The sequence below is a fragment of the Pleurodeles waltl genome, chromosome 6 (genome assembly GCF_031143425.1).
Source record: "Pleurodeles waltl isolate 20211129_DDA chromosome 6, aPleWal1.hap1.20221129, whole genome shotgun sequence".
Taxonomy (NCBI): Eukaryota; Metazoa; Chordata; class Amphibia; order Caudata; family Salamandridae; genus Pleurodeles; species Pleurodeles waltl.
In genome coordinates this window covers 1,444,383,115-1,444,402,010 of record NC_090445.1, presented here as the reverse complement: position 1 = coordinate 1,444,402,010, position 18,896 = coordinate 1,444,383,115, and the positions used below count along the sequence as shown (strand labels likewise).

General features: G+C 45.1%; 1 long non-coding RNA gene across 1 annotated transcript in view; it reads right to left on the bottom strand.

Annotated features, from left to right (window-relative positions):
* The window catches only part of LOC138300947 (uncharacterized), a 156,854-nt gene that overhangs the window by 111,771 nt on the left and 26,187 nt on the right, over window positions 1-18,896 (bottom strand). The gene's annotated exons all lie outside the window — the stretch shown is intronic.

The window sequence follows — 18,896 nt, the reverse complement described above, 5'->3', positions numbered from 1 at the left end:
ATTTCTTTCTTAGGTACGAATAATTCTGCACCCTAGCCTTCAAATGTGTGGATTCTCACTGTAGCAAAGCTCTTCTCGAGGGAGACTGTAACGGTACTTTACTGTAAAGACTAAGGCCCATATTTATACTTTTTGACGCACAACTGCGCCAACGCAGTTGTGCGTCAAAAATTTTACCGACGGCTAACGCCATTCCAAAGCGCCATGCGGGCGCCTTATTTATTGAATGACATTAGCCGGCGCTGCGGACTGGTGTGCGTAAAAAAAAATGACTCACACCAGGCTGCACCGGCGTAGGGGAAAATGGAGCTTGGGCATCAAAAAATGGGGCAAGTAAGGTCTGAGGCAAAATTCAGGCCTCAACCCGATTTGCGCCATTTGTTTTGATGCCCAACCCCCATTGAAATGACTCCTGTCTTATCAAAGACAGGAGTCATGCCCCCTTGCCCAATGGCCATGCCCAGGGGACTTATGTCCCCTGGGCATGGTCATTAGGCATAGTGGCATGTAGTGGGGCACAAATCAGGCCCCCCTATGCCACAAAAAAAATACGGAAAAAAAACTTACCTGAACTAACCTTAACTTCCCTGGGATGGGTCCCTCCATTCTTGGGTGTCCTCCTGGGGTGGGCAAGGGTGGCAGGGGGTGTCCCTGGGGGCATGGGAGGGCACCTCTGGGCTCTTTCTGAGCCCACAGGTCCCTTAACGCCTGCCCTGACCCAGGCATTAAAAAACGGCGCCCATCAGGCTGGGCGCCGTTTTTTAAGGCCTGCCCCCTCCTGTGCGTCAAAATGACGTCACAGTATAAATAAGGCGCACAGGCCTTAAAGTAATTTTTTGGAAGGGAATGCCTACCTTGCATATAATTAACGCAAGGCTGGTTCCCCCTTCCAAAAAATGACGCACATGGTGGAACATTGACGCCCGCGGGGTCGGACGTCAAAGTACAAATATGGGGCAGGGTTTGCGCCGATTGTGCGTCAAAAATTTTGACGCACATTCGGCGCAAAGAGAGTATAAATATGCCCCTAAAAACGCTGGCTCTTCACAGAGATCACAGCTTGTTAAATAATTCCTGATCGGTGTTCATTAAGTCTTGAGTTGCATATGCATGTATCTAGAGCTGACTAACCCTGTATTCTTTTGCTATCACGTTCCTTGGAGACTCTAGGGAAGGTCTGGCTTGACAGCACAGCTGCCTGCTGATGTATTGTTATCAATCCTTATAATAAACGGACTTTGGCTTCTCCCAGGGGAGTAGTGCGCTGTCTCCTCATGCCTTGGCTTGTTTTGTGTATCCTTCCACCTAATATTGATTGCTAGCAAACCAATGAAGTGGGGGCTATCTTACATCCCTAAACTACTCTAAGTCATCACACATTAAAAGCTTCATTTCACAGATGTATGGTGAACAGAAAGCATTTTTTTAAATGTTGTTTTACACATCTTCAGGCATTTGTAATGTTTTACTCGGGACTAAGATTGCAAGGCAGTCCTTCTGACTTTGCAAAAACCCGTTTTCCCCCGGCGACTTCTGTTATGTTCTCTTACAAGCATTTCGTTTCTCCAATTTGTCTTTATTGGCGTTTTTCTTTCTGTATTCTTACAGTCATAAGAGAGAAAAACGGTGATACCATATATCAATATTTACTTACTGAATATTCCCCATAATGTCAATATTGTGGTACATCATGGACAGTAGGGTAAGGAGTGATCGTTAAAGCATGATACGTCGTGTGCGATTCACTACCGCCATCCACAAGGTAACATAATAGCATCCGCTCAGCCATAATAATCACTTTCTTTGCACAGACCCTAAAACCTTATTGAAAATCCATCGGCACTCATCAACTAACCCAAACACCCCTCCCCTCCTGACCCTGAACACTTTCTACGAAACACCTTCCTACAAGCGTTTCTTAATGAGCGTGAGTAAACTGAGAAGCAGGTTGGAATGTTGAATTTCAATGCATTGCAAACAAGCATTTGCAAAGCAATAGGTCTCGCATTTGAAAGAGTTAGAGCTATTTGCATTGTAAATTCCTAATTGGACTTTTCTTGTCATATAAATTGGTCAACCATGCCTTATAATTGGGTCCTTTCCTGACACATAATTCCAGACCCCCTGCATATAACTAAAGCACTTCTATTTACCTTCTTCCTCTATCTGCTCGACCTAAAAATGACTAAATAATTAATAAATATTATCACAAAATGTACCGTATAATGACGCATTAGTTGCCTTTTCTTGCAGCATAGTTTACTCAACCCTGCCACATAACTCCAGTGGCCCTGACTATAACTTTAGAGAACAACTTAAAAAGTAGTGTGCACTTGTATGGCTGTGACAGCATCCTCTTCATGGATGCTATTGTTGGGTTGGTTGGTGTTTTGCTGTCCTAGCTACAGTTAGCTCAAGCCTTTTTTGCTGGGTTTGAGGCTTTTGGGTAAAGAGGAAATGTATGTAGGTTTAGCTGGTGGCATGGAGGAATGTTATGGGCTCCTGAATGGGACTACTGTGGTGATGTGTTGGTTGCACCGTTTCTCATAACAGCTGCTTGGAATTTATGCATTTTGTCTGCGAAAGAAAAAGCCAAATTAAACGCAAGTTAAAACCCTTGGGTTTGGGATACGTGGCAAATGATCTTGCATGAGGGTAAAACGAACAATTCTGCTAGAAAAGTTAACACCAAGAATGGTTTCTCTTACTATTCCTGAAGTTTTAGGTCAGCTGGCGTGATCCTGGTGTGACCTTTGGCAGGCAGAAAGAGTGACTCTGCGGATGCATTATTAAGTATAGATGCTCCCCCATTAACACACACACATACATGTTATTTGCACCGATGTTTAAATGTCTATTAATGCAACATTTTCTGCTCAGCACATTTGCAAGCTGAAAGGGGTTCACAGAACGGTTTCCCACAATGCACCTATTGATCTTAACCGATTTCTCTCTGCTGAACTTGTTGCTTGTAGACTTTACCAACAGTTTAATGTTAATATTTTCCTTGTGTGGAAATAGGGGCAGTCATGCCTAAAATAAATACTGGAAGATATGTTGAAACAACAACTGCTGCCTTAGAGTTGTGGGTATTTCCACCTCCTGAGAGGCATCTCATCACGCACTCTTCCTAGTGTAATACTTTGGGTATCCACGTGTTACTCATTTGCTTTGACTCTATTGTAAAGAGCATGCAGAACAAAAGAAAGGCGCGGCAGCCGTATGTAAAAATAAAAACGCAGCATGCCGCAACAAATAAAGGAACTGGAATGCCTCAGAATGAAAGAAAGGCGCGGCCATCATATGTAAACATAAAGAGCGGTGTTCCGTGCTATAACAATTAAAGGAACTGGAATGCCTCAGAACAAAAAAAAACATGGCCACCATACAGAAACATAAGGCGCAGCATGCCACGTTGCTACAATTAATGGAACTGGAATGCCTCATGCGCTCCACGGAAACCTGGTAGAACAGGAAGAAGGTGTGGCGCAATAACTAGAGCTGCCAACTTTGGAACTGAGGGCCCGGGCATCAGCTCAACATCACTTAATCTCCCCATGCCTACAAAAAATGAAAATGTCCTTGTGTAATGTAGATGGTACTCATGTAAAGTCTCCAATACCTTCGGGTCGAGTGTGAGCCACCTTAGCATTGCAAAGTGAAAACAAGTAATTAAATAAACAAGTGAGCATGCAAATGTAAAGGGAAACTTCACCGAACACGAGCAGGAAACAAAGAAGAAAAGGTGCCCTAAAGAAGAGATAAACAGGACAAAGCACAATTCTACAGTAGCTCATCCCTGTTCCAAAGAGAAAAAGGAGGGACAAAGAGGCATCACTGACCACAAGCAAGGAAGGATTTTAAATGACACTGAAATTAGCAAATTAAATGGCTTTAAGCCCACAGAAGAAGTATACTTAAAAGTATGAAAGAGGCCGTATGCTTACGCTAAACCTAAAAATTGTTTAACAAACCCATTGGGCTATATCAACTGACAATTTAAAAAAAACAGTTCACATTCCATGTAATGTACAAAGCGGAAAAATGAACTGCAAGATACCAAAAAAGTACAAAATGTACCACAACGTGGCAATTTAAGCTTCGTCAAAGCATATCTTTAAATAGATCGAAAATGGCTGTCTACATGTATGTTTATTATCGCAGAAAAGCGTACTTTCACTTTGTTTTTGAAGGATTTCGACATAGATTTCAAAATCAACAGCATTTAATATGGAAATAAAAGTAGTTGCCAAAGCATAATACGGAGCTAAAATACATGGGCCCTTATTTATACGTTTTTTGCGCCGCATTTGCGTCATTTTTTTACACAAAGGCGGCACAAACTTACAAAATATAATTGTGTGGGCCATGGTGTGTTGCTTTTCAATTTCTTGGCGTTTAATATATATCATAACATGTACTTTAATGTCAGTGTTGCTCCCAAATACGTTCGTGAACCTTTGGCCAGGCGTTCACTTTATAGACCAGTCACAGAAGGTACTGCTCAAAAATGCTCATTACTAGAGTAAAAATTAACCCTTACAATCAGATGCACTTCTTTTCTTCCCGTATCTGCGGCTGCTAATTTGAGGAAGAAGCGGCGTCCTTGTGGCCCAGATGGCCCAAAGAATCTTTATCTCCTCCTGTTTTTGTGATATCACATCCTCGCTATCCCGGCTTAAGAAGGTGGACATTTAAGAACCGTATTGCTTAAAATATCAGATTAATACTTTTTTTGCTGTGGTAATTTGTACAAAGGTGCATTTACTTGTGATGCTATTTGACTCTATTTTTGGTTCTGAAGTCAGTGCTGTTTTGAGGCAGCAAAATGAATGCGCACTGTCTAATAGAAAACATATGAAATAAAAGGACATAACACAACCGAGCAGCTGTTATGTGCAAATGAGCACAGTTGAGGAAAAAATAGCACTACCACACACAGCGTATGTAACGTTGACTTTTATATTTAATATATGTACATTTTGGGTCACAAACACTCCCACCCAAGTCAGGCACGTACCCTCAGCAAAAACAACATACATTATGAATGTGCCCCTGACTAGTGGGCATGACCCAAGAATACACCATATTACCCTCATGAAACACAACCCTGATACACTGTGTGAAGTACACCCAGGAGAGACCATGCCCAGCCAATGCACTTACAAGTCCATAATGCCACAATGAATACCAGATGACAAAAAGAGGACCCCTCATGGACCAATAGACCCTGCCAAAACTAGCTACTACACCATCCCAAGGACCTGGAGGAGAGCAGGACTGCAGGGAAACACCTGTCTAAGTGCCTGGCACTACAATGCATCCCACAGTACTCACTCACCTCTTTGTGGCTGCTGTGCTGCCTTCAATCGCCCATCCAAATCCGAATAGGCCCACGCCAGAATGAGTGTCATTAGGGGGTCAGGGTCTGACAGGCACCCCTTGCTCGTTGGGAGGCCTTCCGCGGCTGGGCCTCTCCGGTCTTCTTGGCCCAGCACCTCAGGTCCTCCCACTGCTTCCTGCAGTGGGTGCTCCGCTGGTTGTAGGTCTGCAGTCCCTTGGCAATGGCTTGCCACAGGCCTTTCTTTTGATGAGCGCTGACCTGCATGGGACACACAGAGCAAAGAAACAGACGTCAGTGTGGGTGCCAGTATACATATTCCATGCCGTTCCATATTGAATGGCCAGTGTTGACATGCATTTGGACAAATTAAAGGCAGAACGTGCCAGACAACCTACGGCTGGGCAGTCACACATCGAACACACAAGCATACAGGCATCCGCCACAATCACACACATCTATGCTTGACAGATGGCAACTCACCTGCTCCTCTGGTCGACAATACAACTTCGCATACACGGGTAGGACCCCGTCCACCAGCTTCTCCAACTCCTCCACTGTGAAGGCCAGGGCCCATTCCCCTGTAACACGCGTCATCTCAGGGACCAGAGTCAGGGCACAGCGGCACACTCAGTGGAGTACTACCCTTCACCTGATTCAGGAGTCAAGTGTCAAGGGTCTGACAAAATGGCGGTAGATACTGCAGCGGTGTGCACCATCACCGCCGACGGCGATCATGATTAGCCAAGGTTCCCCATTGACAACCATGTAATCCAATGATCAGGTGCACAGTGGTGAACACCGCCATCCGCCATGATGACTAACGCCAGCAGAATGAAGTCACTTCCACTCTGTCATACTTGGATGGCAGGAGGCTGCCATTTTGCTTCCACCACGTCTCCATAGCCTGGACGAGGGCCTCAGCCATGGCTCCATTCTCTCTCCCCTTTGTTGTTTGCTCACATGGTTCTATGATCCCCACATGTACCCTTGGTTGGAAGTGTGTCCACACTGTGATGACATTATGACAGAGAAACCTCAGCACACATTTGCCTGATGGTGTACCTCATTCTTTCCGTTTGTGTGTTACCTATGTGACGCATTTTGAAAAGTACAGTGACATCATGTGATGCAAGTGTATGTTGACACTCAGAATGTGTTCTTTCCTCCCCCATAGGTACAGACCCATGCGGCGAGGGAGGGCCCCATCTGTTTACAGACCCCTGGTAGATCTGGACACTATGGCGGAACATCACATCATTATCACCTACCGACTCACTAGAGCTACAATCTATGACCTTTGTGCATTAATGGATCCTGTTCTGAAGCTGGCCAATTGGAATCAGCATGCCATCCCTACTACTGTGCAAGTGCTATCTGTGGTACATTTTTTGGCCACGGGCTCATTTCAGGTGACAGTGGGCATGGCTGCAGGGATCTTACAGCCAATGTTCAGCCTCATCCTGTCCAAATTCCTGGATGCCTTCGTTCATTACTTGCAAACTTATGTCCACTTTCCCCAAAGGGCTGAACTCACCGCTATCAAATCTGGATTCTATGCCTTCGCTAATATCCCCCATGTGATAGGTGCCATTGATGGAACCCACACGGCTCTTATACCCCCAAGAGTGAATGAACAGGTGTATAGGAATCATAAGAACTATCACTCCATGAATGTAGAATTGGTGTGTAGTGCTGATCAGTACATATCACATGTCAATGCCAGGTTCCCAGGATCAGTCCATGATTCTTTTGTCCTGAGAAACAGCAGTGTGCCACACATGATGGGACAACTACAAGGGGACAGAACTTGGCTCATAGGTGAGTGTGTATGACACTGGATCAGTTACAAAGCTGACAGGCATGCCGTATGCAAATAAAGGAAGTTTGTTCAGTTCCTCTTTCGCCCCCTTTTGCAGGTTATTCTGGCTACCCCAACTTGCAATGGCTCCTGACACCTGTGAGAAATCTCAGGAAAGATGCAGAGAAGAATTATAATGAGGCCCATGGCCGTACTAGGAGGGTGATAGAGCGCACTATGGGACTCCTGAAGGCAAGATTTCATTGCCTCCAGCTCTCTGGAGGATCCCTGTGCTATGTCCATGACAAGGTGTGTAAGATAGTGGTGGCCTGCTACATGCTGCACAACTTGGCTGTGAGGAAAGCTATCCCACTTCTGGAAGAGGAGGGTGCCATCCAACCAGACCTGCAACCTCAGAGAGGGGATGAGAGTGATGGTGAGGAAGAAGAGGGGGAAGATCAAAACTCCAGGACCCAGCTAATCCGGCTATACTTCCAGTGACACTAAGGTACTGTTCAATGATGCTGATGTCTTCACTGCATAGCTACAGTCTGTCTCATGTAATGAGTACTGTGGTTTCTTTTGTCAGTGACAATGCTAAATCATGAGTGAAGTGGCATGTGCCAGGGAACCCAGTATTAGGTACAGTGTGACATACTTCAGACACTACAGTGTGTTGGATCCTCTCCTGCAATAAAAGTGTGATTATGATAGTAACTGGCTAATGCATTCACAATCACAATTGATCTCTCATATTGATGAAGGACATATGATTTGAGTGCATAGGTGTATTTATTCAATGACAATATGTACATAGGTTTTGGGACAGTGAAAGAGAGTGGGCACATGGTGAAAAACATTCTCAGGTACACATGCTCAGCTGTTGGTTGCACTGGGATTTAGTGCATGTGGCCATTGGAAGATGGTGTGATGGCAGTGGCATGTCAACTAGGTAGCTCAGTGGCGCACAAGGGAGAAAGTTCAGGGCAGAGTCACTTCCTGGCGCTGGGCTTGGTCTTGGCTGGTGTTTCAGTGGGATATCTGGGTATAAGTACGTTTGCGAAGGTGCAGCTGGGCTGCAGGGGTAGGGGTGCTGGTTTCCTGTGAGTCCAGTGGATGCTGCAGATGTAGATGGCAGGGCAGTGTCCAGGCTAGTGGTAGGGGCTTGCAGGTGAGTGGAGGACTCAGGCTGGCTGTGGTACTGGTGCTGTAGCACCCCTGCAAAGGAGGCCATGGTGGCATTGAGTTATTTCAATTGCTCCATAGCCTCCTGGTCGTGTGCTATCTGCAGCCTCTGGGCCAGATCCAGGGGGTCCTGGATCTGGCCCATCCTGTGCTGGGTATGGTGGTATGCTCCCAGGACCTCAGATATCACCTCCTGGCCTGCTCAATCCATCCTTTGGCCACCCCCTTGGGCCACTGATGCCCTCCCACTGGCCCTAGCCCCCTGTGCCTGTGTCCCCTGCACAGGTCTGGCAGTCCCACTTGAAGTTGGCCCTTCATCATCCTGCCTGTTGGTGGATGGTGAGTCTGGCCTCTGTACATGTGGGCAGCCAGTCCATGGCCAGGAGACACTGGTGTGGGGTCGTTTGGCCAGAGCTGATGATGGTGGCTTTGTGGAAGGAGTGTAAGTGGTGTCCTGAGTGGGGCTTCTAGAGGGTGACAGTATAGGACTGTGGGATGGGCCAGGGATTTCCTCTGTGTCCAGACATCCCTCTGCACCCTCCTGAGTGGGGCATCTGTCTTCAGGTGGAGGGCTGGTACTCCTGGACGTCTCCGTCCGGATGGCATGGGTGGTGGTGCCTGTGTGTGGGAGAATAAACATGTGGGTGTCCTGTATTTTTTTGGCAATTGCTGCACTGGTCTGCACTATGTTATGCTTATATTCCCCTTAGTGGCATGCAAGGTCAATTCGTGTACATATTGTTGCATTTTTTGTGGGGGGTGGAGGTGCATTGTGCTGCAGTGCCACTGGGATTCTATGCAGGGGTAGGTGACTGTGAACAGGGGGCTGGAAGGAGATTTGTTTGTGGAATTCTGGGCATGCAGGGAACTTGGATGTGGGTGTTGTGGACTGGGTAGTGGATGGGGTCCTGGTGGTGGTGAGGGGATGGGGTGATACATGCATTACAGGTGTGGTGAATATGAAGATATTATAGTTGACTTACCTGAGTCCAGTCCTCAAGTGAGTCCGGTGAGGTCCTCAGGGTGCAGGATAGCCAGGACCTTCTCCTCCCAGTTGGTGTATTCGGGGGGAGGAGGTGGGGGACCACCACCAGTCTTCTGTACGGCACTGTTGTGCCTGGATGACACAAACCGAACCTTCCCGCGCAGGTCGTTCCATCTCTTCCAGATGTCGTCCCTTGTGCGTGGATGGTTTCCCACTGCATTGACCTTGTTGACTATCCTCTGCCATAGCTCCATCTTCCTGGCCACGGGTATCTGTTGCACCTGTGCCCTGAATAGTTGTGGGTTGACCATGAGTATTTCGTCCACCATGGTCCTTAGCTCCCTGTCTGTGAAGCGAGGGTGCTTGGGGGTGGCATGGTGTGTGTTGTAGGTGGTGTGTTGTAGGTGTATTGGTGAGGGTGCTGTTGTGTGGTTGGGTGTGTGACTTGTGTGATGTTGAGTTCAGTGTATGCATGTTGTATTGTCCATATCTGTCGTGCTATTGGCATTGCAAAGGATTGTGGGGTGTGTATGTGAGTGTTTTATAGTGTTGTGGATGTGTGCAGGTGTGTGGGTTTCAAACTTTCCAATGCGTGCATTTGTTGTTGTTTGCTGTTCGTGGCGGTCCGTACCGCCAATGGTCATTTGGCATTCACTGTCCGCCAAACTGATTTGTGCATCATTACTTGGTGGGTGAAGGATTTGTCTGCAAGGCGGTGGCGGGGTGGTGTGTACTGCCTTTCTGCCATAATTGGCCCTGGCAGTGGGTGGAGGTTGCAGGATTTTTGGAGGTTTATCTTTTTGGCATCATTATTCAGCGGTGTGCAGTCCACTGCCACTGGCGGTCTTCTGTTCTCTGTCTGCACTGCGGTCAGCGGGGATTACCGCCAAGGTCATAATGAGGGCCTAGGTCTCACCATCTGGTGCTTGTGCTTGCTCTCTAGCTGGATCCTTTGGGAGTACGAGAGAGGTTTGGAGTGCAAACTTCCCCTGAAAATCTATTACTTCCTGTGTGCACAAGGTTAGAGAAGTTGCAAGCAAAAGCCACAGAAAAGCTCAGCACATTTGGACTTGAAAATCTAAGGATACCTCAAGTTGAGCCAAGCATTTGGGTCGAGTCTGGCTTGTGCTTTCAGTGGCTCCTCCACCTCAAGTGAAATCTATGGTTTTTAAAGATTTGATTAAGTAGTGTCTGCTCAGGTTGTCAGCCTTGATTGCTTTTCCAGTTGTTTCTTCATCCATGAGGTGTTTGTACAGCAGTAGGCCGTATCCCCTACTTTAAAAAAAGTGCTTGGCTATTACTTTTGTCCCATGACCCTTTTGGCATAATTTGCCTATCCCTGTATTGCACATATTGCCATGTGGATTACTGGACATTTTCTGATTGCCCTCTTGTTCCTATGGATAGGCTGGGCTATGTTGCTGCATATATGTTGTAGTCCTAATTAAAACTATATTTTTGCACCATTCTCTCACACCTCCTTAGCCAATGCTAGACGCTGTGCCCCAAGACAAGAGAAATGCACCTAAAATACTAAAATACTTCCCACACATGGTCACAGCAAATACAATACTCTGCCAACCACACATTCGCCCAATGTCTAGCGTTCTATCGATCTGAAAATGCAATTCTGTGCTCTGTATAGGGGTTTAAAGTGCTATGTAAACGTTACAATACAATAAAATGACAACATAAATCAAAGTATATCATTTTATTGGAAAGCACAGGTTCGGTGCATGAGGTAATAGAACATAAACACTTCTCACGACATGTTTTAGGAATTACTATAAATCTGTGCACTGGCATAAAATATATTATGACATTTTGATGACTTTGACATGCAAGGACAAATCTGTTTTAATACAAAGAACCACTTTTGTTGGACTTTGAAACCTCACTAGTACATTCATAGTGCGCTGATGTTTATTTACATTCCACCAGAGCGTCCGGTTGAGGGACCCCTCACCAGAGAACTATAGTTGCTCCACTGGGCATTAATTTGTATTACACTACACACTATTGTATTTAGGCATTTAATAAAAATGTTATAATTTATAACATGAGACTTTAATTTGTGCTTAATACACTTAGGGCCTGATTACGACCTTGGTGGATCAGATACTCCACCACAAACATGACAGATATCCCGCCTGGCGTTTTACAAGTTCCATAGAATATAATGGAACTTGTAATATGGCAGACAGGATATTTGTCATGTTTGTGATGGAGTATCCCATCCAAAAAGTTCGTAATCAGGCTCTTAGGGGGTCATTTTGACCCTGGCGGTCATGGACCACCAGGGCCAGAGACCGCGGGAGCACCGCCAACAGGCTGTCGGTGCTCCCATGGGCATTCTGACCGCGGCGGTACAGCCGCGGTCAGAAACGGAAAACCGGCGGTGTCCCGCCGTTTTCCCGCTGCCCTGGGGAATCCTCCATGCGCCGCCATGGGGATTCCGACCCCCTTACCGCCAGCCTGGCTCTGGCGGTCTTGACCGCCAGAACCTGGCTGGCGGTAACGGGTGTCGTGGGGCCCCTGGGGCCCCTGCAGTGCCCATGCCACTGGCATGGGCACTGTAGGGGCCCCCTAACAGGGCCCCACCAAGATTTTCAGTGTCTGCCAAGCAGACACTGAAAATCGCGACGGGTGCAACTGCACCCGTCGCACCCCTTCCACTCCGCCGGCTCCATTCGGAGCCGGCATCCTCATGGAAGGGGGTTTCCCGCTGGGCTGGCGGGCGGCCTTCTGGCGGTCGCCCGCCAGCCCAGCGGGAAACTCAGAATAACCGCAGCGGTCTTTTGACCGCGCAGCGGTATTCTGGTGGTTCCCGCTTGGCGGGCGGCTCCCGCCGCCCGTCAAGCTCAGAATGACCCCCTTAGTCTCTTCCTTCAAGCGGTCTCCTATAATGGAAGTGTATTTCAAAGGACACAACTGTCACATAGCTCCTCTTTTTCAACCCCCACTGGTGGGAAGAGGTTTTTTACCCTGGCACACCAAACCTAAAACTTGGACCCTGTAACCTGTTATTATTGGCTCAGTTCCCTACCTCCTTGTCCATAGATGCTAACACTGACGTATACGTTGGATGGCTTACAGAAAGAATGTGTTTGAACCGAATGTCTGCTCAAGACCCTAATGTTGCGGTCTTCTGTTGATGAAGGGAACATTGGCTTCTGTACTATGGGGCATGTTGATAAGAGAATATCAATCTCCAAATAAGGCAACAGTTTCAACCTGGCTACAAAGTTTTAGAAAAAACAAGCTCTTCCAATGTAGCCATTAAAAATGGCATAAAAAAGTCTTAGCCTCAACAAAACCGGCAACTTGTACTTCTTAAAAAAACAAAAAAAACAAAAGTACACAGTTCCAACCAATAGACTAGTACAAATGTAAACAGTAAGTAATAGAGTCTATGAGTCTGCTCTTATTAGAACAAGAGCCCTCACTCACCAAATGGTGACATGCTTCATCATCGGGCTTTTGCTCCTCGTCAGGCCGGCACTGCAATGCCTGACGTGCCCCTCGTGGGGGCTCTTTGCCGGATATCTTTTGAGTGTAAAGAATGCCGGTAGCTGAGTGCTAGTATGTGGGATTGGTATATTGGTATGTGAAAATAAAAATGGCCAGAGGTCTGGAAATATCGTATTTAATCAACCCAGACCCCTGTCATGATTAAAAACAGAGTGTGGGTAAGGATTAGAAGTAATGTCTAGTCCACCCTCAGAAACAAAAAACTGTCAGTCCCTGAATTAGGGGAATGTGGAGAGTTAGAGTACAGAACTAACTATACTTCTATCATCGGGGTCAACATGTTTCTCGCAAAAAATGTCTGTTAAGATCGGTGCGATTCGTCAGGACCAAAAAAACGTACCTAATCTACATGTTATAACCCAATACGGGATGTCTTCGCACCACAAAAACCCTCCTTGTATTAAATGATGGGCCCCATCGGGATAGCGATAAGCATCAGTGGTCCAGGCTTGTATAGTCAACCCGCTCGTGTGGCCTCCGGGTGGATAACCTACCCCTGCTCCGCGTCCCAGAAAACTTGTACTTCTTACCACTGATCCCGTCATGTGGGCTGTCACACGTACCCCTGGAACCTATGTCTCTGTCTTGACTTATCCATTGATTCCAAGGGCCAGATGTTCGATCAGAATTTCCACGTCTCCATCAAGCCAACACAATTATGGAATTGGTGGGCTGTACCATATAGATGTATAAAGAAATTATTTAGTAAGTTCCAGCAATCTTGGAGAGAGATTGACAGATGCTATTTATATTGTAAATGTGCTGCCCTGTATGTAACCATGGGTGTTCACAATCATGGTCTGCTGTATATGGACCTGCCAGGTTGCCTAACTTTGGAGAAACACAGAAACAAGGTAGACCCCTCATTTTCTACCCCATTACAGACAGGCCAGCCTTGTAGTGTGAAATTGTGGTGGTGAGGCCTTTGTCACTGTTGTTCTCACTAGCAAGCCTCAAAACGAGTGAGCTAGTCGTAGTACTGACAGTAAATATGTATCTCATATGCTTTGAACACGTGTGGTGAAATGTTAAATAGCACGTTATAATTAAAGTGTGGTTGTTGAAGAAAGGGTTGTACATGTGTTTACATAGGATAGAAAGTGACTGAACCAAGAGATTGTCTATATTCAGGTAAGTTAGGAAGGACTGGCTTGTCTCTAGCCTGGGTATTATACAGTGATGTAAATACATACATAATCCTACCTGGCCCTCACTAATACTAATATTATAAATCTTAGTGGTTGTGTAGTCGATCCTAATTCAAACAGGACCTATATTTATATAGTCCTTTATATTGCTTGGCCCTCTCACACTCACATAAGACAGAATTACTCCAAATCATGTCTCTCAACCAGCCCAGTAGCACAGTACATCACTCAACCACTCATCATCATTTCAACAGGCAGAGAATAACAGAAGAGATCTGTCAAAGTTGTCCTCCAAAGGAGTCTAATTTAGTCCAGTGCTGCAGGTTCCAAAAAACTACATTCTATGACCATTTCATGACATCCCATAATGGCATTCATGTAAGGGATGAGTGCAATAAAGTCCATCCCAGCAGATCTCCTTACCATCTTTTCCTCCTACTTCCATAGCTGCTTAGGACTATAAACATAAACAAAAAACTCAGAATGGACAATCCAATATGGTAACCAGCTTTGTGGACTGTGATTATAAGAAATACCGTAAAAGGCCCTACGGAGCTCACCAAAGCTGTAAGCTTACCAAAACCCATTAAGTATGTGCCAATCTCACACTGTAAGAGCTGGTTCTCATAACATAATAACCACACCTCTGTGGTCATCACTCACAACATATAAACACTTACCCACAAAGGATTTTAAAAAAATACCCATTCTAACCACATACCATAGATGTAGTAGCATGCTCCACATGTGGGCAAGCTTCTCAGCACCACACATACAGGCATTAACCAGCAAAATAGCAGTAGTACCTATGTTTAATATGACAGACAAATGATATATAATCACTGGAAAAAGGTAAGTGATGTTAACTACCAAATGTATTATTTCAGCATTCTCAACATGAAATCCACTAACCTACTAGACACCTCTGATCAGCCAGACTCCTTTTAGCACCCCACCGGCATCAGCAGAACCTGATCCAGCAGTCATGCATTCTCCTGCCTTGCTCCTAAAGCCTCTAAAGACCTGCCCCGGCACCTCAGAGCCGCCTCTTCAGCTCTTGAATCCAGCAAGAAACTGAAGACCTGACTCTTCACCCAGCCGGACCCTGCTTCTGCCCATACGACTCTAGCTTCAGCACCAGATACTGTTCCGGGTGAGTCGCACACTACACAAATGCACATAACATAACCTAGTGCAAGCATTTTTAAAGTTACTATGAACAGGATAGTATGACATACCTAGTATATAACTTTTAAATATAAAAGTACTTTCTCAGTGCACAAATTGCGTCTGTACAACAGAACCTATTTAGTGAAAATGCTAACAATTGTGATACTGCTAAATATGATTTGCTTTTTCAACAGTGCAGTAAGATACACTTAAGCTTCAAAAGATTTTGTGCCTTATTTAAATCCTGGCGGATAGAATACTCTGTCACAAACGTGACGGATATCCCATCCGCCGTATTACTATCCCCATAGAATACAATGGGATCCTAATATGGAGAAGGGATATCCGTCACATTTGTGATGGAGTATTCCTCTCCGCCAGTATCCAAACAAGGCCCTTTGTCTTGAAAATGAACCAAAAACGGATTTTTTCCCATTCAAACACATCGTTACTCTTAGAAATCATTTATATGTTACAATATATTTTATACATGTGAATGCTTTATAATTTTAAATATGCCTTTCTGTTAAAACATCTTATCAGTGATGCTGCCGATGATGGTGTTGATGTTTTGTACAGTATATCACCTCTGATTTAATTGATGATGTAATTTGCTACATCATGTGAAATTCAATGTGCCATGTCATCAGCATAGCTAGAAAGCTGTGCAAGTATTTAGCAAGTTCATTTCACAAGATGCATAACTACTCCTAAAAACATTTAACATCGAATGCACATTTTAATGTATGCCATGGATATTCAATATTGGTCTCGGATATCTATCAATAACATTGAACCATAAGGTGATATTGAGGCCCTGATTAGAAGTCAGGCAGAGTAGAATTACTCCCTAGTTTTATGCTTAATTTCTCTCCATCTGATTTCAAGTTTTCTGTAAGTAAACTGTGGGGTAAAATTGCTTGTTGAATAATGGTATTACAAGTTACGAGGAAATCTTTCCCACATGAGGAATTAGCACTGATATTTACTACCTGCACAGAAAACAAGTATCAACTAATTTTTTACAATTAATATATACAATATTTCTAAAATGATATCATGAACACAATTAATTACACCTTTTTAATTTTTTTAAATATTAAATTAGAGATTTCTTTGACATTGATCTATAATCATAGTTATGTTTTTTTAAGATCCTTATTTTTAAGTTGAGACCATAACATGTAGGTAGTATGCTGTGAAAAAAGACGCATAAAACAATACAAATCAAGAAAAACAGCCATCAAAAACAGTGGTGCAGAGTGGCAAGGCATGAGCTCACAAAGCAAATCAGTAACTCTATCTGTGAATAAACCCCAATTCATTTATACCTGTAGTAGCAGTGACAACAAGAACATGTCCGGTAATTATTAGCAGGAAGCTCCAGATTTCAAGTGGATTGGAGTTATTCATCTCCATCGTCATCTAGCGTCTCCCTCAGAGAAGAAGGTTGAATGGGAACTCTCAGGATCCATGAACCTGGCAAGGAGACCCCCTACACCTCCAAATCCTCTACAGCATTATCATCGTGCCTACAGCTCCTAAACCAAATCGCTTTCGCCAATGCCCATTCAGCCACATCCGCTGCCCAGCCCTCCACACATCCCCTTTGACTCATTCATATGATCACAACCCTCCTCTTGGCCGAGAAGAGCAATAGGTTTTGAAATTTATAAGACACCTTTTGATCTTTAGTTTGGGGAATGTCCCCCAACAGGCATACCACAGTGTCCAGAGTCACTGGTGCACGCACCACCCCACTTGCTTGTGACATCACTTGCACTATCCAGATTTTCATCCATTATACAATTGAAGCCCCCCACCCATATAACCCAAGAGTCCAAAGCCTGAGACCAAGTTGCGTACTTTCGGGATCAATATCTTGTCATCGATATTAGGGCCGTACGTGTTCACAATATCTATCCTGTCAAATTTCCCCTGAACAAGAAGGTAACGGCTTTTCATATCTGCCTCTAAATATGAGAGGGCAAGGAGGACCCACAGAACCACCCAAACGAGTACACCCCTGGAATAGGTGGAGTATATGGCAGATTAGGTCTGACCCCTCCATCTCTTAGCTAGTTTCATGGACTCCCTGTTGGACAAGTGGGTCTCCTGTAAACAAGCTATGTCCACTTTGTGCCATTTGAGAAGGGCAAAGGCCCTGTAACCCGCCACGTAAAAGCAATGCACCTGTCTACTGAAAGTAGAGTTTTCATCTCTTTCCCTGACCACTAACATGCAGGCAGGGAAAGAGACAAAAACATTGCTCCCGCATGCAGGAAGTTGCTATTTGCAGCAGCTCCCTGTGTGCGGGAGAAATGCTGGCCCCCGCAGGAGACGGGAGCCAGCTGGGGCCACAAGGGCCTTATTTAGATGAAGTACAAATCATACAAGTGTGTTTTTCTCTTCAGTTCCACCTTGTATTAATATCTTATGAAGACACTTGAGGAACATTGGCAAAGGTACAGACACACAAGGTCAATGAAGACATTTCCTCAGCATCCTTTAAGCAGCTGTTGTGAAGGAGATGCACTATACATTTACCAAACAAGGTGGCACTCACTAATTAGCCAGTAGAAAATATTGCAGTTGAGTAGAGATTTTGCACAAAAAGGTGACTCTTCTTGGATGAATACACATGGCAGGATTTATTCTGGCAAAATGCTTATTTCACGTAAATTAAACGTCAGTGGGAAGCACTTGCAGATATAAACAAAGAAGGTGCTCAAGTTGAAGCTCCACTTCTGAAAAGTACTAATCATCCAAATTTCTTAAGCATGGTGAAGAAAAAGCAAGTGTTTTTTCTCTGCATTTCAACCTTGAAACGTTATCTGTAAACCTTGATGGAGGTGTTTGCATACTTGCTTTTTTTAGTGCATTATCTCATGTAGTGACTGTGACAAGTGGGTTCTTTTTTGTCAACTGCTGCTGAGACCCAATCCCGCTGTGTGTGGACAAAGGCCATGTGCAACACAGGGTAAAGTGGTTATACAGGTTGGGTGTGGCGTGGAGTTCAGTGGTTATCGGGAGTGGGCCGCAGGCCAGGCCCCGTGGCCAATCCCCGTCACGCATTGGCCGAAGGCTGTGCATGCCACGGTGTTGGGAGGTTATGGGGGTAAGCTGCAGGGCCTGGATAAACCCTAGGCCCTGCAGGCAAACTCCACCGCACACGGACAAAGACAGTGGATGGATTAACATATAGTGGCCAGATGTATGAAACATTTTTGCACTCGCAAACAGTGCGAATCGCAAAAATCGGCCGTTTGCGAGTGCAAAAACGTGGTCTGCGAAGCATGAAAGGCATTCGCAGAAAAAAAATACGAAATCGAAATTTTTTCGATTTTTTGCATTGGGACCTGGTTTTGCGAGTCGCATTTTGCGATTCGGTATTTCCAGTAGGAAATTGCAAGGCACAAATTGCGATTCTCAAAATCCAAGTCACAAAGAGATGCATCAAAAAATCGCAAATTGCGATTTTTCGCAGAATGGCATTTTGCACATGCAAAATACCATGAACTGAAACCAGGTGGTAACCAGGTGCAACCTATATAAAGAGGCCCAGAATGCCTCAGACGCTTTTTCACAATGGCTGCACTCTACGTCATGGCGAGGAGGATGAGGATCTTGGCAGGTTTGAGGAGAGGGAGGAGTAGACAGGAGCGCATTTTCAGAGTGCGCATTACACTTTTTGACTTGACAGAGGAGGAAATATATGAGAGATATAGGTTGAAC